Here is a 24,046-nt window from a genome sequence, read left to right on the forward strand (position 1 = left end):
CCTGAGACCAGGTTGCACAATGCATTTACTACAAGTTTACAGCATTCTCAACCAATCCTGTTTTATCTTGCCCGTTACCTCATTTCCCATTAAACATAACCCACAGCACGCATTGTACTTCTCCAGTGTCTTATTAGCTGAGCAATAGTTATTGGGCAAACTTAGCGGTGGACTTGGCCGTTTGGGAAGTCGGGAGATCTCTCGAGTGCTCCTGTGAATGGTTCCGTTCGGCCTCTCGCTTTCTCAGTGAGAATCTCGCACCCTTTCAGGGGAGTCAGTCTCTGCTGGACAAACTAGTGTAGGTCCCTGAGAGCATGGCTTGAAACGAGCTCAGCTATGTTCAATAATAATAAAACTGCAATTAGATTCTTTGTGACCTCCCATGAGCTCAATTTAGCCACTTCATCCCAAGAGCAACTTTAATTAATAACCTTTTACGGCCCATATAATTTATATATAAATTATTTTCTCTTCCGAGTTTTGTCCCCTCCTCTTCTGAAGGTGTTGCTGCGGTACGGTTCCGAGGGCACTGAGTACATTCGGGTACCTCACCCATTCGACCATTATTCACTTTGACAGTGAGTGTCAGTAAGCTATTTGACAAGGGAATGCTTGACATCTGAGTCCTGGCCATCGGCTTCTCCTGATAGTGATGAAGAGTGGAAATCTTGGTTGATATTTAAGCTCTCAGCCGGGGTGCTAAGGCCAATTGTCACACTCAGCCACCAGCACCAACTCGGCACAAGCTGAAGATTGAATCTGGAACCTTCCAGATCTCTGCAGCACATGTGCCCATTGAATAAAGTGGAAGTGCCCGTGCCGTTTGTATGTAAAGAAGGAGGAATGTTTAGGGAAAGTGCTCTTTGTTCAACATATTCCTCCCTTTTTATAGAAGGAAATAAGACCTTTTTAACAAACGCCAATTTTATTATTGCCACAAAGTCCCTGGAGTGCCTAGGCTGGATTTTCTGATTGTTATTTAAACACTGTTGGTAGGGGTTACCGTCAACATTAAAGAACACCAACAGTAAAATCCACATACAAATGTATCCTAGAGCAGCTCCATTGCAAACAGGGATTGATTTCAAAACAGCCTCAGATCGATTCCAGAACTTCCTGACTCCAGTGAACCATGGCATGGACTGGGATTGCTCTACTGTTCCAATCAATGGTTCTCTGATATGTATGTGGGTCCATTGTTTGTGTTTTACCCCCTACTCCTCCCTCCCTCCCTGTTTTTAATGTATATTTTTAATATACAATGGCTCCCAGTTCACCAACGCCTCAAATTTAAAATTCTCATCCTTGTGTTCCAATCCCTGTATGGCCTCGCCCCTCCCTATCTCTGTAGCCTCCTCGAGCCCTACAACCCTCCGAGAACTCTGTGTTCCTCCAATTCTGACCTTTAGTGCATCGCTGATTTCTTTTGCCCACCATTGTGCCTTCAGCTGTCTAGGCCCTAACCTCTGGAATTCCCTCCATAAACCTCTCTGCCTCTGCAACTCTCACTCCTCCTTTAAGAAGCTCCTTGAAACCTACCTCTGACCAAGCTTTTGGTCACCTGTCCTAATATCTCCTTATGTGGCTCTAATAATGCTCCTGTGGGATGTTTTACTATGTTAAAGGCGCTATACAAATGAAAGTTGTTATTTAGCTACTTGTCACGTTCAGTCATTATTGGTATTTGATATCATTGACATACTGTAGTGTCATGGATAAGGTCCACCCGTATTAGTGTTTTACTAGCAATCGCTATGTACAGGTTGAGCTTTCACTGGCAGCAATTACCTAGGAGCGTTGGGCATCTCTCTCCCATCCCGAGCCCTCAACTGTCGCAGGCAACGAATCACCTGGCTGATGTGGCGCATCGTTATATCTGGTCCCTTATAAGCCAGCCGTTGACGGGGGCCTCTGATGCACGGAGGGTAGGAGAAGATGGAGAGGCAGTTGTTCCTCCCCATTCCGAGCAGCTGCAGTGCCCTGTTGTTATTGTAGCATGAGGCATACTGCAAAGTAAACACATTAACAGGGGCATCACTTGCAGCAAAGTTACTGAGAGGCTTTTCAATAACTAAAGAATATTACACTCAACACATTTACTAACAGCACATGAAGAGCTAAAATGAAGAAACATTTGGTGAGATAATAGTTGTGAGGTTATAAAGCTATCGAGAAAGTTGGGGCTCATTTCATTCCCAGCAAATATATATTTCAATATCCTAAACAGTTGAGCAAAAGTGTAAAAAGTTTGACACTACGGGTCACTATTCAGGTTTGTAAAATTTGAACGGCGGAGTTGGCCATTCGCATCTCCCGCTCCGTTCAGTTGCTGATCTGAGCCGCACTGCACAGGCCGATGCTGAGCAGAGGCAAAATGTCCCCATGAAGAGTGGAGTTAAAATTGGGACGTGAATCCTCACCAATGTACCATCAAATCTTCACATTCCTGACACAACCTTTGGCCTGGGAATAGGCAGACCAACTCTTGGAGACAAAGGACACTTGGCCTGGCAAAAGGGATAAAAAGAAACACTAGCCTAAATTAAGAATATGAAGAACATAAAGAAAACTCACTATTATGTCATGAGAAGACTGACAGGAATTTATACTGCTGTGCTTATAAAATGGAACCTTTGCCCTCACCCATTCTAATAAGTCAGGTTATCTTCTGATGGATCGGGTAGTGACAGATCGTGTACATGTAATTAAACAAAACCACAAGGAGCAGCATAGAATCTTACAGTGCAGAAGGAGGCCATTCGGACCATCGTACCTGTGCCGGCTCTTTGAAAGAGCCCTGCAAATTTTTCCTTTTCAAGTATTTATCCAATTCCCTTTTGAAAGTTACTACTGAATCTGCTTTCAGGCAGTGCATTCCAGATCATAACAACAAACTGTTTCTAATTGTATTTTACTCCATTGATTTTTTTTTTAGTGGGATGGTGAAGGACTAGCTGGAGAACATCACCTTTGTAGGTCTTCAAGTGAGTTGGAAATAGGATCAACTTCTTGGAAGTTACTAAGAGTTTTTTTTTAACTCATTCATCTTCCTGTTTATTGTCTACAACACATTGGATCAGAAAACATAAGCCTGCTTCAGCTAAAATTAGTTGTTTTAAGTAATTTATGCAGATCCAAAAATATAATTATACAAAATTCAGGGAGTGCTCCCTTAGTGCCTCAACCGATTGAGGCAGTGAGTAGTTGGCCTGGAAGATCCCAGGTTCGATCCACACACTGTGCTGCATTAGTTTATTGGTGCTGGGCAGTGGTAGTGGCACTACAATTGGGTACAGTGGACCTGGGTTAGGGAGGGGTAAATGAGGCAGAGTGTCCAGTAACCCATGCAAGAAGCAGCATGTGTGGACATCGGGTGAGGACAGGTACAGGCTTGGCTGTGATGCCCTCTCACCACCGCCACATTTGATAGCCCGCTAACATTCACCGTCTCAACTCAGATATGAAGAATAGCCATTTGGTCAAGGTGCTGGAGGGCAGTTGCCATCTGTGGAAATATAACCCAAGAGAGAGTCAACACCTTCCAGAGGAAGGAAGGGGAGAACATTTGTAGAAAAAGGAGGAAGAATAAAGGTCACCAGAGTCTTGCTAACTTGAGGATATCACGTTTGGAGTGAACTTTTTAAATTGTACCTATGCAGATAAGATGTTTATGGCAGCTCACCTAGAATATCATGTGACTAAAATAAATTTTACAGCACATTTTTTACTGGAACAATAGATGAAGCAGAAAACCGACTAAAGCATTAGGTGCACAGATCTTAAAAGGAAAAAAGAAAGATAATGCAATCTAAACACTGTCTCCTTACTTAGGTTTATACTTACTTGAATAAATGTGGCCATCTTTTCCTCGATAGCCTACCGTATTCAGCTCTCAGATGAGGTATCACAAGTTATTGTAGGTGCTGTACTAATCCTTGCCTATGATTCATCCGCTGAGGAGTTGTTTGAAGAACCTCACAAACCTCTCCTTTTATGTGAAGATTGCTGATCACGTAAGAGCTGGCGGCCAATCTGGTTGACATCAGCTCACCCCATTTGCCATTGTGCACCTGCTAAAACAGTGATCTCATCCCTCTCATATTTCGAAGACTTTGGAATTCAAAAGCTGAACAAAGATACCATTTCAGAACTGGGGGAGGTGTACTAAATAAACAAATCAATTATTTAACAATATTGTTATTGACAGAGTAAATTTAGATGCAGGGAAATTCAGTATGCACAAAAAAGCAAATGAATAAAAAATGACATTACATTTAAAGTTTGATGTTTGCAGTTGAAACATCTTAACGTTAGAAACTTTCCTTACTTGGGCCTTTTGTGGACCCTTTGAAACAAGGTCTATTTGAGTAAAGCATGTGTCCTATAACGGATATCTTTTGTTGTGCCTATGATGTAGTTTATAATAGCTTTTGGAATGTCAGCAGTCCTTAGATCAGGCTAGAAATTACTGGTATGTTAATGAGGGCAAAATTACCATTGGAAATTTTGAGTGGCCATTTCCAAGATGCTGCTCTGAAACCATGGGGGTAGTTTTCAACTTGCCCCTTGAAGGTAAAGCTGGTGTTACAGATCATTCGCCCGTTACAGAAAGTGTCTGGTTTTAATTTCCATGGAAGGTAAATCTCAGGAGTTTGTATAACGGGCGGCCAATCCGCAACGCCAGTGTTACGCCCAGGTGGCAAGTTGTAAACTACGCCCTTGTCTCAGAAGAACCTCATGTCCATTGTTCCAAGTGACATCCATACATGCCGTCAATATTTTAAACCCGATGTCAGCTTGCCAGCATTTTGTTTTGCTGGATTTGTAGGTTGTCATTATCAACTAAACAAATCAGTTGGTGAACAGGCCCGACGACTGTAAGAATCAATCAGATTGTTTGCAGAGCAGGATTGGAACCTGTGAGAACCAGTCAGATCAGATATTCTTTCTGGGTGAAAGGGATTAATTTTGTTTTGCTTTGTGTATGAACTCCAGGCTGAAAAGTTTGAAGATGAGCTGATGGTTTGCGAGTTACAGTCACATCAGTGTTTGACCTCAAAGAAATTATCTGTAAGAATTAAGCTGCTAAAATGCAGCTTTTAAAACCATTTTATTTTCCTCAAAGGAACTTCCTGGAATATACACAGCTGTCATCTTATGTGAAGGTTTTATTTCCGTTAGTTGGAGCCATTTTTTTGAGAAGGAGAATGCACTGACTAGCTTTATTTGAGTACTCATTATCACTGCACATGTGGAATTGCCAGAGCTTGGAAACAAAATAGAGGGCAGAGTTGAAGTAGTGATGAGTTTCACCCAATTAAAAAATAAGATTTCTATATTTAGGATTTTACTACAGTGTAGTACTCTGATGTGGAGCATTTACTTGTTTGTGGGTGAACTGTAGCACCGATTATGTCCTGTAACTGTGAAAGCTGTTTTCAGTTTGTTTGTGGTGGAGGTCCCTTTGTGACTGAGCAGCAACCGAGGAGAAAGCCCACACTGTCCAGATTAGAGTGGTCAATGCCCATGGGGAATTGTGAAGACTGACATTAATAACCAACAAGAATATAACAGATTGCAAAACCCAGACTACAAGCAGAAAACAAAAATGCGTTTTTAGTGTACTACAATTTGATGATTGCAAGGTGTAAGGATTATTTCCAATGTAAGAAAATAAATCTTTTTTAAAGGATTCAAAGAGTAATATAGGCAAGAAATTACTGTTGATGCTAATCGCAGGCAAATGCTATTAACCTCTTTATTCCATGTATGGACTAACACCTCTGTTAAAATAACAGACGGGGTCATACAGATAAATTAAGCCTTCATCTGCGATTGTCACTAATAGTGATTTCTAGCCTCACGGGGGTAATTTTGACTTTGTGCGATAGTGTAAAACTGGCGATAGCAAATCAGCTGCCCGTTTCATATCTCTCCTGATTTTTATTTCCATTGACTTTGCTCTCATTCATTTTACACCATCGCACAAAGTCAAAATCTACCCCCTTGCGTTTTAAGGTTTTACAAACAGAAAACCTTTGACATGCTCAACACGTTGATGGGCATCTTAAAGGGGAAAAGACAGGTCAATGTTTGCACGTGACCCTTCATCAGTACTTCGATGTTGACTCACCAATAGGCCTCCTGAGGCTACATAAAAATAACATTTACAATAGTTGAATCAGCGTGTCCTTTGTGGGGCTGAAGACCACCATCGAGTAAAGTATAGGTGCCGGGAGGTCGTCAACTAAGCCCATGTGCTCACCCAGCTTTCTTGCACCTGGGACTGAAGCACTGCTCAGTCACTCCTATTGTATTACCGGGAGGAAGCTAATTTAAATATTGCTGATAACTGTCTTGAGCCGGCATCTCCACATCATTGAGCCTTGTGCACAGGCTTTCAGTGCACGTTAAGCTGGCTGTCTGCATTGGACTGTGCTGATCCCATCAGTCATGCTGAAGGCCTCAGGCCTGTGTGACCAGATATACATGTATTCCTGGACAGTGACTGTTGGTGAGCAATTTGACCATGGGAAGGTTGCTGAAACTGTCAGGCTTTCATTTCTATTGAAATCAACGGAAATGGAAATCAGACGGGCTCTATAACGGGCGGGTGATCCGCAGGGCCAGTTTTACACCCTGGCGGCAGTTGAAAATTGATCCCACTGTCTCTTTCTGAGTCTAATGCACTTTCTGAAGTTTTATAGAATACAAAACAAAAGCTACAAGAGGTGTGCATTCAGTAGTCTGTCTGTTTTGTCATTCACATGCACACATCCTTCTCTCTTGTTTCAACCCTCTCCCCCCCCCCCCAAACGGAGAGGCTCACCTCGACTTTTTCAGGAGGCAGGCGTGCCTCTTCTCCCTCAGTGTACTGACCTCCAAACTTACACCCGGTCCCTGTGAGGCCAAGGACATGGGAACTTCCAACGTAGGGAGCCCCCTGGCCGCAGCCATGCTCCCTCCTCATCAGCAGCCCTGTTTCAGGCAGGCGGGATGGGGGCCTGGCCATTTTGTTGGACTGACAGGTGGGCGTCCGATGGAAAGCTTCGCAATTTCAGCCTCTATGCCCCACGACCCAGAGCGTGCGAGGCTGCTGCTTAAAATGAGCTATTATTAGTTATTATAATACAGAATTGGCAGCATCACTCAGAGAGGACACAAAGATCGATGGTGTGCTAAAAGGGAAGTGTCTCCCTCGTGTGGATGGCGCCAGTCGGGTTGGGCTTAAGACCTGTTGCTGGAACAGAGAAGAAGGAGCTTTAATTTGCCTCTGACCCACGCTATATCTGACCTGTGGGAACTCGATGCCAACACTGAATGTCCAAAGTGAGAAAACAGGGGCTCAATTTCCCTCCATAGTTTTCCTTCACCTTGATAAGCACAAGCATTTCCGAATATTAAAAAGTTACTAAATTTTTTGCCTTTTGGATACTAAAATATAATACAATTCCAATGATTTATTTTTACTTTTCCGATTGAGTATCTTTCTGTTCAATGTAGAACAGAATTTATTTACATGTTGATGGGCAAAGGATGAGTCACAGGAAGTGTCTCGAATAGACCAAACAGTGTTGCTCATAAAGGAGAAAAAACTTCTCCTGCAGGTTAAACACTCAATGAGAGCAATTGAGACTAAGCTTGATCTCCCCACACTTTGTTTCACAGCAGGATTAATGCTGCTCTTAAATATGGGCTAAATATGATCTAAAATAGGAACATGTGCGTTCCAAGATCCATCCCATCTGGGAAAAGGCAGCAAATGAGCTGGAACGAACCAAAGGGTTTTTTCACAACATATTAGAATACTCTAGCAATGAAATCTCCTACTCTTCATCGAGTAGTGCCAGGGGATCTTTTACATCCACCTGAGAGGGCAGACGGGGCCTCGGTTTAATGACTCACCCGAAAGATTGCACCTCCAACAGTGCAGCACTCCGTCAGTACTGCACTGGAGTGTCAGCCTAGATTGTGTGCTCAAGTCTCTGGAGTGGGGCTTGAACCTACGACCTTCTAACTCCGAGGCGAGAGTGTTACCACTGAGCCAGCATTGCCCGATTGCCACTGACTACTTGCGCAGACTCAGGCACACCTACCTGACAAGGACCATGGGGACCTGTCCCCTCAGGGTCTGGGTCAGCAGAGACGCAGATGCATGCAGGGACAGCTGTGGCTACCGAGCAGCAGAGAGTTGACACATGCAGGGACAATGTTACTCAGCAGTGCCGAGACTTGGTGCAGCATCTCCTTGCAGACACACTGAGCAGGGTGAATGGTACCATGGAGTGGCACAAAACAGCAACCCCGCTTGCAAACACCTAATGCAGCACCACCTCGACAGTAGCAGCCCTCAAACGGAGATAGGACGCTGGGCTCTGCTGTCACTTGCCTGCAAACTGATGCCTGCATCGAGGGTTCTCTGTCCCTTCATTTTTGCCTGCTAGGTTCTAGTTCCCTGCCCCATCAGATTTGACAAGAGGCTGCTAATGGGTCAAGATGCCTTTTAAGGCTTTCCAAAGACTGTCTGACTTTTTGTTCTCCTATTGTGAAGTACCTCTTTAATTGGCCCCTTTACACAAATTTCTCTCTCCCACCAATAACATGTTTTCAAAGCCATCTGAGTCTGCGTTCAGTGCTGTGAATAATTGTGAAAGTGTGCGTACACTGGAGAATTGAGAGCTGATAGCACTTCATTTTCAGGATGGACTTGCACCAGTTCCAAACTATTCAGAACTGATTTACAGCTATAGGCACGGATCGGGCCAATAGTATGCAGCTTTGATAGATTTTCTTTGCGATCCTTGCCAGCCGAAGGAACGCAAACATAATCAGGGAATGAACAAATTTACATGTCTATGATGGAATTGAGACTTCAAGGTTGTCAAGTAACCTGAGACTCCATGTCCTACACCATACACCTGGTGTTTTTACTTCACTCCAACAGTAGCTACCGAAGACCCAAATTGATATATACAGTAAAACAATACAGTACTGTACAAGGAAAGGGGATGCATAAAACAGGTAGGCTCCAGTGGTGGAGTATAATGTGGAAAAATGTGAAGTTGTCCACTTTGGTAGGAGGAATAGAAAAGCAGTATATTATTTAAATGGAGAGAGATTGCAGAACTCTGAGGTACAGAGGGATCTGGTTGTCCTAGTACATGAATCACAAAAAGTTAGTATGCAGGTACAGCAAGTGATTAGGAAGGCAAATGGAATGTTGTCATTTATTGCAAGGGGAATGGAATATAAAAGTAGAGATGTTTTGCTACAGTTGTACAGGGCATTGGTGAGACCACATCTAGAATACTGTGTGCAGTTTTGGTCTCCTTATTCAAGAAAGGACATAATTGCTTTGGAGGCGGTTCAGAGAAGGTTCACTCGACTGATTCCTGGGATGAGAGGGTTTTCTTATGAGGAAAGGTTGGACAAGTTGGGCCTGTATACACTGGAGTTTAGAAGAATGAGAGGTGATCTTATTGAAACATATAAGATCCTGAGGGGACTAGAAGGGGTGGATACTGAGGGGATGTTTCCCCTTGTGGGAGAGACTAGAACTAGGGGACACAGTTTAAAAATAAGGGGTCTCCCATTTAAGATGGAGATGAGGAGAAATTTTTTCTCTCAGAGGATCGTGAGTCTGTGGAACTCCCTTCCCCAGAGAGCGGTGGAGGCAGGTCATTGAATACTTTTAAGGCTGAGTTAGATAGATTCCTGATTAACAAGGGAGTCAAAGGTTATAGTAGGTAGACGGGAAAGTAGGGTTGAGGTCGCAATCAGATCAGCCATGATTTTATCAAATGGCAGAGCAGGCTCGAGGGGCCGAATGGCCTACTCTGCTCTTAATTCGTATGTTCATATGTTCATAGGCCTAAATTTGTACAAAACAATTTCTTATATCACTCCATTTTCATTAGTAAATAAAAACAGTAATACAAATCGTATTGAAAGCTGTTTAAAGAAAGTATTTATTATATTTTATCAACACAACACCACACAGGAACATACTGTTCATGACTATTGATTAAATCATTCTCTTCCATAATTAATAAAAGCAATTGTGTTTTTTTGCCCTTCTCTGACCAGTTTGGTATAAAGATGGTTACCACCATGGAAGGAGTGTTCACATCGCAGCCTGTCAGCCTCTTAATTAGCCTGAAAATCGATCGACTACTACACACTATTCTTCAAGGGAAGAGTGTGAAGATATGAAAACAAAAACCACTACCATAGACCCAGTTTAATGCAGCTGGAGCTAGGTTTGCATTGGCCATGGTGAAAAACTTTGCTTTGGTAGCAATCAGTCAGTCATGTTTGTCCGTTGCCCCATCCTCTCTGACTTGCACTGGTCCTCTGTTCCCTAATACATCAAATTTAAAATCCTCGTTCTCATCTGCAAATCCCTTCATGGCCTTGCCTCACACTATCTCTGCAGCCTCCTCCAGCTTTAAGTCCACTCTAAGCCCTCCAATCCTCTGACTATGAGCCTTTTGTGCAGTCCCCCACCCTCCAGTCCACCACTGATGGCAGAGCCCTTCAGCCATCTTGGCTCGACTCTTCTTCCTTAAATTGTTCTGCTCCCTGCCACCTCCTCTGCCTTTAAAAGCCTTCTCAGAACTCACGCCTTCGGTCAACTTTCTCTACTACTTCACAAAGACTCAGGCACCGTTGGGGACGATCCCCGGCAATCGTATGACGACACAAAACTAGGTGGGATTGTGAGTTGTGAGGAGGATGCAAAGAGGCTTCAAGGCAATTTAGACAAGTTGAGTGAGTGGGCAAGTACATGGCAGATGCAGTATAATGTGGATAAATGTGAAGTTATCCACTTGGGAAGGAAAAACAGAAAGGTAGAGTATTATTTAAATGGTGATAGATTGGGGAATGTTGATGTACAAAGGGACCTGGGTGTCCTCGTACACCAGTCACTGAAAGAAAACATGCAGATGCAGCAAGCAGTTAGGAAGGCAAATCGTATGTTGGCCTTCATTGCAAGAGGATTTGAGTACATGAGCAAGGATGTCTTACTGCAGTTATACAGGGTCTTGGTGAGACCACACCTGGAGTATTGTGTGCAATTTTGGTCTCCTTACCTAAGAAAGGATATACTTGCCATAGAGGGAATGCAGCGAAGGTTCACCAGACTGATCCCTGGGATGGCAGGACTGTCATATGAGGAGAGATTAGGTCGACTCGGCCTGTATTCACTCGAGTTTAGAAGAATGAGAGGGGATCTCATTGAAACATATAAAATTCTGACAGGGCTAGACAGATTGGATGCAGAGAGGATGATTCCCCTGGCTGGGGGGGTCCAGAACGAGGGGTCACAGTCTCAGGATATGGGGTAGGACATTTAGGACTGAGATGAGGAGAAATTTCTTCACTCAGAGGGTGGTGAACCAGTGGAATTCTCTACCACAGAAGGCTGTGGAGGCCAAGTCACTGAATATATCTAAGAAGGAGCTAGATAGATTTCTAGAGACAAAAGGCAACAAGGCATATGGGGAGAGAGAGGGAATATGGTTTTGAGATAGAGGATCAGCCATGATCATATTGAATGGCGGAGCAGGCTCGAAGGGCCGAATGGCCTACTCCTGCTCCTATTTTCTATGTTTCTATGTTTCTATGTAACCGGGAAAGATTGCGGGTTAATGGGGGGGTGGGGTTTGGACCGGAGTCGGGAGGGAGGGGGGACTGGGAAACATCACAAGGCAGAAGGGGGGAATTGGACCGGCAATCGGGAGGGAGGGGGGACAGACTCGGGATCATGGGTTTGATCGGGGGGTGGGTCGACCGATAATTTGCTTGAGGAGCTGGGGAGGACGGGACCCTCCTGCTCCTCAGCACTTCGCTGCTGGATCCGGCTGCTCCGGTTCCCCCCGCTTTAGCTGCCGGGTTTCCCGAGCCCTGGGAAACCTGGCCCACAGCCGACCAATTTAAATAAGATCCCAACTGCACTGTGAGAGCCTGATTTAAACATTATAATGAAGTGTCCCGCCTCTCGAGAGCGGGACACTCGCACGGCACGCAACCCGCCGTCGTAAAAATGGCGGCAGGCATGGCAGGTTGGGGTTGGGTTACTCGATCTTTAATGTTTAACCCGGCCCTCTCCCTCCCGTCGTGGGAAGGTTAAAGTTCCCCTGTCAGTGTCGATTCCTTTCTTCCTCTGCGAATGTTTTTCTACATTAAAGCCGCTGCATAAATGTAAATTGTTGTTGATTAAAGAAGGGCGAATCGGCCAAGGCCCAGCAAGCCCTGTGGGTGGTGAGTGAGGAAAGAATCAGCCCGACCTGTGATTCTCCTGCGGTGAAATAGACTGCCGACACTCGCTGTCAAGAGTCACACGTGAAGAGTGGCCCCTTGGGTGAGATAGCAGAGGCCGACCGATGCCCTGAATGAGAGGCGGGGGGAAATACCAGAGAAAATCGAGAGGAGGAAAAGTACGGCAGCTCCATTTTGTTGCACCCTTTAGTTAATGTTACATTTTTGGTCACCCCTCTTAATCTCTCATTCCAGATCGAGTTTGTGAAATGCCTCGGGACGATTCTTACATTAAAGATGCTAACGTACATAAATGCAAGATGTAGTAGTAGTAGTGGTGGTAGTAGTAGCAATACTAGTCGTAGTGGTAGGTTAAGATACACGTAATTATTTGTTTATTTTGGCTCTTCGTGACCAGCTCTTGCACATCAATTCAAAAGACACCACAGAATTTGACAGAGTTTATTTTTTTCTTCAGCATCAAAGGACAGTTTAAACTGTGGGACTTTCAGTGAAATAACTGGCTGGAGTTTGCACTGAGGACCTCTCTGTGCTGTTATTACTATATTGTCCTCTAGTGGTTGTTTAAGGAAAAGCCTTTATAGCTTTTATAGACAGACAGAACCCTCAATTTAATTTGAAAGCAATGTCAAGGGGATTTTAAATGTACATACCTCATATTTTGACATACTGCCTTTGCAAAGGTCATTACATTTTTTTTTGCAATTATGTATTGTTCATTAAAGTAGCACTATAAACCATTTTAAAAAAAAAATACTTTAACAGGAAGTATGTTATTGAAAAGAATGGGAATCATTAGGGGTTTTCATGTCAAAAAGTGTGGAGAGAGGGCTTCTCGATCGTTCAATGTGGGTTACTGCCCACTGTGGAGCTCAGCTTACAGGCCACAAAGGCCCTAAGTTTGGCATCTACCAGGAGTTTGGAGAAGAGTTAGGGGAGGTGATTGAAGGCGTGCTTGGAGAGGTGCTGAGTTAGTTGCTCTCAGATTAGATAGTGATAGAGGTACTAGAGTTGGCCTGAGTCGCCCTGGGCTTGGGAGCAGAAATTCAGCTAATCAGCCCGTCCCAATCACCATCCAGCGACTTTTGCTGAAAAGTATAGGGACATCGGTAGGGTGAATTTCCTCTTGTTGATAATTTCAGCGTATAAAATGGTACATTTTGTATTCTGACCATTTTTGCTAAAATTAGGAATTCTGCCCATCAAATACAGACAGACTCAGGCTCAGCCGCAATCCCACCAGAATTGAATTGCCCATTGACGTTCAACGTTCAAACGTGGCAGCTTGGGACAGTGGGTGGCAGCCATGGAGCTGTACCCCAGCATGGTTCCCTGTCCACAGAGAGTGAAGGGAAAAAACTGGAAAGGGTTAAAGAATCAAAGATAAAGACACTGGGGCAAACTTTCAACTTGACGCCTGGGCGTAAAACTGTGGTTTGACCTCCTGTTACAGAAACCGCCTGATTATCATTTCCTTAGTTATGGGAAGAGACTTAGAGGGTTATTCACTTTGGAAAAACTTTGTCTAGGGAAGGATGGGTGGGAGGAGGCTCGTGTGGAGCATAAACACCGGCATAGAGCTGTTGGACCGAATGGCCTGTTTCTGTGCTGTAAATCTCTATGTAATTCCATATAATGGGTAAGGTTTAAAAATCTGAAAAGATTGGATGTGGTAGATTTAGATGAGAAACTTGAACTGGACAGTGATAGTAGGATTGGAGAATATGTCCATGAGAGTCAGCAAGGAAGCAGGCTGGATGCCGGGATGTATTTCTTTCCTTAGTCACCCTCTGTGCTAAACATGGGCATGTCAAAGCCGGGGCAACAAGTTGAAAATCTACCCCCTTGAGTCACCGTGTTAATGGAGACAAAGGGCTCAATTTTGAAATGGCAGCGGGTTGGCAGCGAGGGTGGGGGGGTGAAGGTGCGCGTGGTAAACCCGAATAAATAAAACTTACCATTTCCGACGCGATCGCAACATGATTGATGGTGATTAAAGTTCTTTTCGGGTTTCGCGCCTGGCAACCAGCCTGATCGAGGTGGGGGGAGAGAAAGACAGAGAGCGAGACGTCATCCAGCGCTGGGACGAAAGGTTGGGGAGGGGGGAGAGGGGAAAATCGGGGGTGGGGGGAGAATGGAAGATCTGGGTGGAAGAGGGGAAGATCGGGAGGAGAGAGTGGAAGATAGGAATGAGGAGTGGAAGGTCCGGGGGGGAGATGGGAAGATCGGGGCGGGGGGAGGGTGTAAGATCGGGGGGGGGGGGGGAGAGGGGATGGTCAGGGGGGGGAGAGTGGAAGATCTGGGGGGAAGAGGGGAAGGTTGGAGGGGGAGTGAGTGGAAGATCGGAATGAGGAGTGGAAGGTCCGGGGGGGAGAGGGGAAGATTGGAGGGGAGAGGGGAAGATCGGGGGGGGGGGGGGGGGGGAGAGTGGAAAATCTGGGTGGAAGAGGGGAAGGTTGGAGGGGGAGAGAGTGGAAGATCAGGGGGAGGAGTGGAAGATCTGGCGGGGGAGAGGGGAAGATCGGGGGGAGAGAGTGTAAGATCGGGGGGGGGGCAAGAGTGGATGATCGGGGGGTAGAGGGGAAGGTCGGGGGGAGGAGTGGAAGATCCGGCGGGGGAGAGGGGAAGATCGGGGGGAGAGAGTGTAAGATCGGGGTGGGGGGGGGGCAAGAGTGGATGATCGGGGGGTAGAGGGGAAGGTCGGGGGTGAGAGAGGAAGGTTAGGGGGGGAGAGAGTGGAAGATCGGGGAAGAGTGGAAGATCGGGGGGAGAAGTGGAGGATCCAGGGCGGAGAGGGGAGGATCGGGGGGGGGAGAGGGGAAGATCGGGGGGGGAATGAGGGGAAGATCGGGGGGGGAGAGAGGGGAAGATTGGGGGGGAGTGTGGAAGATTGGGGGGAGAAGTGGAGGATCCGGGGCGGAGAGGGGAGGATCGGGGAGGGGAGAGGTGAAGACCGGGGGGGGATAGAGTGGAAGAGCAGGGGGGAGAGAGTGAAAGATCCGGGGAGGGAGAGTGGAAGATTGGGGGGAGAAGTGGAGGATCCGGGGCGGAGAGGGAAGGATCGGGGTGGGAGAGGGGAATATCGGGGGGGGAGAGAGGGGAAGATCTGGGGGGGGGAGAGAGGGGAAGATCACGGGGGGGGGGGGGGGGGAGAGAGGGGAAGATCGGGGGGAGGAGTGGAAGATCCGGGGGGGAGGGGAAGATCGGGGGGGGGGGAAAGTGTAAGATCGGGGGGGGCAAGAGTGGAAGATCAGGGGTGGTGAGAGGGGAAGGTCGGGGGGGGGGGAGAGAGTGGAAGATCGGGGAAGAATGGAAGATGCGGGGGGGAGAGGGGAAGATCGGGGGGGGGAGAGAGGGGACGATCGGGGTGGGGAGAGTGAAAGATCAGGGGGGAGAGTGGAAGATCAGGGGGAGAAGTGGAGGATCCGGGGCGGAGAGGGGAGGATCGGGGGGGGGGGAAGATTGGGGGGGTAGAGAGGGGAAGATCGGGGTGGGGAGAGAGGGGAAGATCTGGGGGGGAGAGTGAAAGATTGATGTGGGGGAGAGGGGAAGGTCAGGGGGATAGAGTGGAAGATCCGGGGGGGAGAGTGGAAGATCCGGGGGGGGGGAGTGGAAGAGCAGGGGGGAGAGGGGAAGGTTGGAGGGGGAGAGAGTGGAAGATCGGAATGAGGAGTGGAAGGTCCGGGGGGGAGAGGGGAAGATCGGGATGGGGGAGAGAGGAGAAGATCGGGGTGGGGGGAAAGTGGAAGATCGGGTGGGAGGGAGTGGAAGATCAGGGGAGGGAGAGGGGAAGGTCGGGGGGGAGAGTGGAAGATCTGGGGGGAAGGTTGGAGGGGGAGAGAGTGGAAGATCGGGGGGAGGAGTGGAAGATCCGGGGGGGGAGAGGGGAAGATTGGGGGTGGGGGAGAGAGGGGAAGATCGGGGGGGGGGGGGGGAGTGTAATATTGGGTGGGGGAGAGTGGAAGATCAGGGGAGGGAGAGGGGAAGGTCGGGGGGGGGGGAGAGTAGAAGATCTGGGGGGAAGAGGGGAAGGTTGGAGGTGGAGGGAGTGGAAGATCGGAATGAGGAGTGGAAGGTCCGGGGGGGAGAGGGGAAGATCGGGGGGGGGGGGGGACAGAGGAAGATCAGGGGGGAGAGGGAAAGGTCGGTGGGGAGAGGGGAAGGTCGGGGGGGGGGGGAGTGGAAGATCGGGGGAGGAGTGGAAGATCTGGGGGGGAGAGGGGAAGATCATGGGGGGAGATTGTAAGATCGGGGGGGGGGGGAGAGTGGAAGATCGCGGGGAGGAGTGGAAGATCCGGGGGGGGGGAGAGGGGAAGGTCGGGGGGGGAGAGAGTGGAAGATCGCGGGGAGGAGTGGAAGATCCGGGGGGGGGAGAGGGGAAGATAATGGGGGGTGAGTTTAAGATCGGGGGGGCGGAGAGTGGAAGATCGGGGGGGCAGAGGGGAAGGTCGGGGGGGAGGAGAGGGCAAGGTCGGGGGGGGGGAGTGGAAGATCGGGGGAGGAGTGGAAGATCCGGGGGGGAGAGGGGAAGATCGGGGGGGGGAGAGGGGAAGATCGGGGAGGGGAGAGAGGGGAAGATCGGGGTGGGGAGAGTGTAAGATCGGGGGGGGGAGAGTGGAAAATTGGGGGGAGAAGTGAAGGATCGAGGGGGGGGAGAGGGGAGGATCGGGGGGGGAGGGGAAGATCGGGAAGGAGAGGGGAGATCGGGGGACATCGGGGCGGGGAAGAGCGGGAGATCGGAGAGGGGGACTTCAGAGCAGGGTGGAAAGATAGATTGGTTTTGTGTTTTAACTTCGTGCAATGGCATTTTCTTTAATTTATTTCGTTCCTTTTTGCCTGATCCGACCCTTCATGTCTGGTTTCACCAGGCGTGAATCAGAAGCCGTGGGAAAGCCGCCCAGGTAAGTTAAAAATCATTCTAACGACCTAATCTGTCACAAGTAAAGTGCCTTAAGTACCTCAAAGAGGTACATTTAGTTCAACTATCATCCCGCCGGTTTTAATTGCCGGTGGAACTTCTGGATTCGGGATGCCCGCGCACACACAGGTGCGTCTGTGGAGAACTCGGAAGTCGGCGGGTCGGAGTCAGCTTCGAACCCGCTCTGCATTTCTGCAATTTTCCCAGCCCCCCCCTAACCCAACGCACCCGCATTAGACGTTTAAAATCGAGCCCAAAAGCTCTATTACCAAAGTGCTTTGCGATAACCTCCAGTGCATCACGAAACCAGCCATCTGGCTTGCAGTGGTATTAAGGATTTCTCTGGCCTGATTGTACCAGGAGACCTATGGAGGAGAGAGGATTTTCCTGGAGAAGGTGATGAAGGATGTGTTCACCTACACCGAGCAAGACCTTCATCACCACGTGCGGTGTAAGCTCTGAAATACCAGGGTCACACTCGGTATCGATTCATGCCTGAAGAACTTGGCCCTTTGAACGAAGCTGAGAAAAAATAAGAGTACAACAGTTCCTTTAACAATGTCTGATCAATAAGCGGTTCATGAAGTACATTATTGGGAGATACAGAGTACAATAGATCTTTCTGCCTCCACCACCATTATTCTTTATAAAGGTTCTAATTGGCGCTCACAGCTGGCTGAGTTAGCACACCCGAAGCCAGTTGCAATCAGTTGGACAATTGGACTTTGTTGTATGAAAATTATGCCAAATACACAAGGCCATTTGTTAAGCCGGCTTTATATAGGAAATTACGAAACTGTATACATATATACTGTGCAGCAAGACAAAACCAGATAGAACAACAAATGTTACAGAGATAACTTACAATTCTAAAGAACTGCATTTAATTCAGTGATAAAGCAGCTGACATTATGAATTGTGTCAGAGCATAAATGTTCCCTGACATTCATAACATGTACACGGATTTTAGAAACAGTTGTGCCAGCATGAAGTCCATATTTCAACATCTAGGGTGGGGATAGGCCTGGAGTATATTACAGAGACTGGGTGAGGATTAGGACTGGAGTATATTACAGAGACAGGGTGAGGATTAGGACTGGAGTATATTACAGAGACAGGGTGAGGATTAGGACTGGAGTATATTACAGAGACAGGGTGAGGATTAGGACTGGAGTATATTACAGAGACAGGGTGAGGATTAGGACTGGAGTGTGTTACAGAGACAGGGTGAGGATTAGGACTGGAGTGTGTTACAGAGACAGGGTGAGGATTGGGACTGGATTGTGTTACAGAGACAGAGTGAGGATTGGGACTGGATTGTGTTACAGAGACAGGGTGAGGATTGGGACTGGATTGTGTTACAGAGACAGGGTGAGGATTAGGACTGGAGTGTGTTACAGAGACAGGGTGAGGATTGGGACTGGAGTATATTAAAGAGACAGGGTGAGGATCAGGACTGGAGTATATTACAGAGACAGGGTGAGAATTGGGACTGGAGTGTGTTACAGAGACAGGGTGAGGATTAGGACTGGATTGTGTTACAGAGACAGGGTGAGGATTAGGACTGGATTGTGTTACAGAGACAGGGTGAGGATTAGGACTGGAGTGTGTTACAGAGACAGGGTGAGGATTAGGACTGGAGTATATTACAGAGACAGGGTGAGGATTAGGACTGGATTGTGTTACAGAGACAGGGTGAGGATTGGGACTGGATTGTGTTACAGAGACAGGGTGAGGATTAGGACTGGAGTATATTACAGAGACAGGGTGAGGATTAGGACTGGAGTGTGTTACAGAGACAGGGTGAGGATTAGGACTGGAGTGTGTTACAGAGACAGGGTGAGGATTGGGACTGGAGTATATTAAAGAGACAGGGTGAGGATTGGGACTGGATTGTGTTACAGAGACAGGGTGAGGATTAGGACTGGATTGTGTTACAGAGACAGGGTGAGGATTGGGACTGGATTGTGTTACAGAGACAGGGTGAGGATTGGGACTGGAGTATATTAAAGAGACAGGGTGAGGATTGGGACTGGAGTATATTACAGAGACAGGGTGAGGATTGGGACTGGAGTGTGTTACAGAGACAGGGTGAGGATTAGGACTGGATTGTGTTACAGAGACAGGGTGAGGATTAGGACTGGATTGTGTTACAGAGACAGAGTGAGGATTGGGACTGGATTGTGTTACAGAGACAGGGTGAGGATTAGGACTGGATTGTGTTACAGAGACAGGGTGAGGATTGGGACTGGAGTGTGTTACAGAGACAGGGTGAGGATTGGGACTGGATTGTGTTACAGAGACAGGGTGAGGATTAGGACTGGAGTGTGTTACAGAGACAGGGTGAGGATTAGGACTGGAGTGTGTTACAGAGACAGGGTGAGGATTGGGACTGGATTGTGTTACAGAGACAGGGTGAGGATTAGGACTGGATTGTGTTACAGAGACAGGGTGAGGATTGGGACTGGAGTGTGTTACAGAGACAGGGTGAGGATTGGGACTGGATTGTGTTACAGAGACAGGGTGAGGATTAGGACTGGAGTGTGTTACAGAGACAGGGTGAGGATTAGGACTGGAGTGTGTTACAGAGACAGGGTGAGGATTGGGACTGGAGTATATTAAAGAGACAGGGTGAGGATTTGGACTGGAGTATATTACAGAGACAGGGTGAGGATTGGGACTGGAGTGTGTTACAGAGACAGGGTGAGGATTGGGACTGGAGTGTGTTACAGAGACAGGGTGAGGATTGGGACTGGAGTGTGTTACAGAGACAGGGTGAGGATTGGGACTGGAGTGTGTTACAGAGACAGGGTGAGGATTGGGACTGGATTGTGTTACAGAGACAGGGTGAGGATTAGGACTGGAGTGTGTTACAGAGACAGGGTGAGGATTGGGACTGGAGTATATTAAAGAGACAGGGTGAGGATTTGGACTGGAGTATATTACAGAGACAGGGTGAGGATTGGGACTGGATTGTGTTACAGAGACAGGGTGAGGATTAGGACTGGATTGTGTTACAGAGACAGGGTGAGGATTAGGACTGGATTGTGTTACAGAGACTGGGTGAGGCTTGGGACTGGATTGTGTTACAGAGACAGGGTGAGGATTGGGACTGGATTGTGTTACAGAGACAGGGTGAGGATTAGGACTGGATTGTGTTACAGAGACAGGGTGAGGATTAGGACTGGAGTGTGTTACAGAGACAGGGTGAGGATTGGGACTGGAGTATATTACAGAGACTGGGTGAGGATTAGGACTGGAGTATATTACAGAGACAGGGTGAGGATTAGGACTGGAGTGTGTTACAGAGACAGGGTGAGGATTAGGACTGGAGTGTGTTACAGAGACAGGGTGAGGATTGGGACTGGAGTATATTAAAGAGACAGGGTGAGGATTGGGACTGGAGTATATTACAGAGACAGGGTGAGGATTGGGACTGGAGTGTGTTACAGAGACAGGGTGAGGATTAGGACTGGATTGTGTTACAGAGACAGGGTGAGGATTAGGACTGGATTGTGTTACAGAGACAGGGTGAGGATTAGGACTGGAGTGTGTTACAGAGACAGGGTGAGGATTGGGACTGGATTGTGTTACAGAGACAGGGTGAGGATTGGGACTGGATTGTGTTACAGAGACAGGGTGAGGATTAGGACTGGATTGTGTTACAGAGACAGGGTGAGGATTAGGACTGGATTGTGTTACAGAGACAGGGTGAGGATTAGGACTGGAGTGTGTTGCAGAGACAGGGTGAGGATTCGGACTTGATTGTGTTGCAGAGACAGGGTGAGGATTGGGACTGGATTGTGTTACAGAGACAGAGTGAGGATTGGGACTGGATTGTGTTACAGAGACAGGGTGAGGATTGGGACTGGATTGTGTTACAGAGACTGGGTGAGGATTGGGACTGGAGTATATTACAGAGACAGGATGAGGATTGGGACTGGATTGTGTTACAGAGACAGGGTGAGGTTTAGGACTGGATTGTGTTACAGAGACAGGGTGAGGATTAGGACTGGATTGTGTTACAGAGACTGGGTGAGGATTAGGACTGGAGTATATTACAGAGACAGGGTGAGGATTGGGACTGGATTGTGTTACAGAGACAGGGTGAGGATTGGGACTGGATTGTGTTACAGAGACTGGGTGAGGATTAGGACTGGAGTGTGTTACAGAGACAGAGTGAGGATTAGGACTGGAGTGTGTTACAGAGACAGGGTGAGGATTGGGACTGGATTGTGTGACAGAGACAGGGTGAGGATTAGGACTGGAGTGTGTTACAGAGACAGGGTGAGGATTGGGACTGGATTGTGTGACAGAGACAGGGTGAGGATTGGGACTGGATTGTGTTACAGAGACTGGGTGAGGATTGGGACTGGATTGTGTTACAGAGACTGGGTGAGGATTGGGACTGGACTATATGACAGAGACAGGGTGAGGATTGGGACTGGATTGTGTTACAGAGACTGGGTGAGGATTGGGACTGGACTATATTACAGAGACAGGGTGAGGATTGGGACTGGATTGTGTTACAGAGACAGGGTGAGGATTAGGACTGGAGTGTGTTACAGAGGCAGGGTGAGGATTAGGACTGGAGTGTGTTACAGAGACAGCGTGAGGATTGGGACTGGATTGTGTTACAGAGACTGGGTGAGGATTGGGACTGGATTGTGTTACAGAGACAGGGTGAGAATTGGGACTGGATTGTGTTACAGAGACAGGGTGATGATTGGGACTGGATTGTGTTACAGAGACAGGGTGAGGATTGGGACTGGATTGTGTTACAGAGACAGGGTGAGGATTGGGACTGGAGTGTGTTACAGAGACAGGGTGAGGATTGGGACTGGATTGTGTTACAGAGACAGGGTGAGGATTGGGACTGGATTGTGTTACAGAGACAGGGTGAGGATTGGGACTGGATTGTGTTACAGAGACAGGGTGAGGATTGGGACTGGAGTGTGTTACAGAGACAGGGTGAGGATTGGGACTGGAGTGTGTTACAGAGACAGGGTGAGGATTGGGACTGGAGTGTGTTACAGAGACAGGGTGAGGATTGGGACTGGATTGTGTTACAGAGACAGGGTGAGGATTGGGACTGGAGTGTGTTACAGAGACAGGGTGACGATTGGGACTGGAGAGTGTTACAGAGACAGGGTGAGGATTGGGACTGGATTGTGTTGCAGAGACAGGGTGAGGATTGGGACTGGATTGTGTTACAGAGACAGGGTGAGGATTAGGACTGGATTGTGTTCCAGAGACAGGGTGAGGATTGGGACTGGATTGTGTTCCAGAGACATGGTGAGGATTAGGACTGGATTGTGTTACAGAGACAGGGTGAGGATTCGGACTGGAGTGTGTTACAGAGACAGGGTGAGGATTGGGACTGGATTGTGTAACAGAGACAGGGTGAGGATTAGGACTGGAGTGTGTTACAGAGACAGGGTGAGGATTGGGACTGGATTGTGTTACAGAGACAGGGTGAGGATGAGGACTGGATTGTGTTCCAGAGACAGAGTGAGGATTGGGACTGGATTGTGTTACAGAGACAGGGTGAGGATTAGGACTGGATTGTGTTACAGAGACAGAGTGAGGATTGGGACTGGATTGTGTTACAGAGACAGGGTGAGGATTGGGACTGGATTGTGTTACAGAGACAGGGTGAGGATTGGGACTGGAGTATATTACAGAGACAGGGTGAGGATTGGGACTGGATTGTGTTACAGAGACTGGGTGAGGATTGGGACTGGAGTATATTACAGAGACAGGGTGAGGATTCGGACTGGATTGTGTTACAGAGACAGGGTGAGGATTAGGACTGGATTGTGTTACAGAGACAGGATGAGGATTGGGACTGGAGTGTGTTGCAGAGACAGGGTGAGGATTGGGACTGGATTGTGTTGCAGAGACAGGGTGAGGATTGGGACTGGAGTGTGTTACAGAGACAGGGTGAGGATTGGGACTGGAGTGTGTTACAGAGACAGGGTGAGGATTGGGACTGGATTGTGTTACAGAGACAGGGTGAGGATTGGGACTGGATTGTGTTACAGAGACAGGGTGAGGATTGGGACTGGAGTGTGTTACAGAGACAGGGTGAGGATTAGGACTGGAGTGTGTTACAGAGACAGGGTGAGGATTGGGACTGGATTGTGTTACAGAGACAGGGTGAGGATTGGGACTGGATTGTGTTACAGAGTTAGGGTGAGGATTGGGACTGGATTGTGTTACAGAGACTGGGTGAGGATTGGGACTGGATTGTGTTACAGAGACAGGGTGAGGATTGGGACTGGAGTATATTACAGAGACAGGGTGAGGATTGGGACTGGATTGTGTTACAGAGACTGGGTGAGGATTGGGACTGGATTGTGTTACAGAGACAGGGTGAGGATTGGGACTGGATTGTGTTACAGAGACAGGGTGAGGATTAGGACTGGATTGTGTTACAGAGACAGGGTGAGGATTAGGACTGGATTGTGTTACAGAGACAGGGTGAGGATTAGGACTGGAGTGTGTTACAGAGACAGGGTGAGGATTGGGACTGGATTGTGTTACAGAGACAGGGTGAGGATTGGGACTGGAGTGTGTTACAGAGACAGGGTGAGGATTGGGACTGGAGTGTGTTACAGAGACAGGGTGAGGATTGGGACTGGATTGTGTTACAGAGACAGGGTGAGGATTGGGACTGGATTGTGTTACAGAGACAGGGTGAGGATTGGGACTGGAGTGTGTTACAGAGACAGGGTGAGGATTGGGACTGGAGTGTGTTACAGAGACAGGGTGAGGATTGGGACTGGATTGTGTTACAGAGAAGGGTGAGGATTGGGAGTGGATTGTGTTACAGAGACAGGGTGA

This window comes from Heptranchias perlo, chromosome 16, assembly GCF_035084215.1.
Source record: "Heptranchias perlo isolate sHepPer1 chromosome 16, sHepPer1.hap1, whole genome shotgun sequence".
Taxonomy (NCBI): domain Eukaryota; kingdom Metazoa; phylum Chordata; class Chondrichthyes; order Hexanchiformes; family Hexanchidae; genus Heptranchias; species Heptranchias perlo.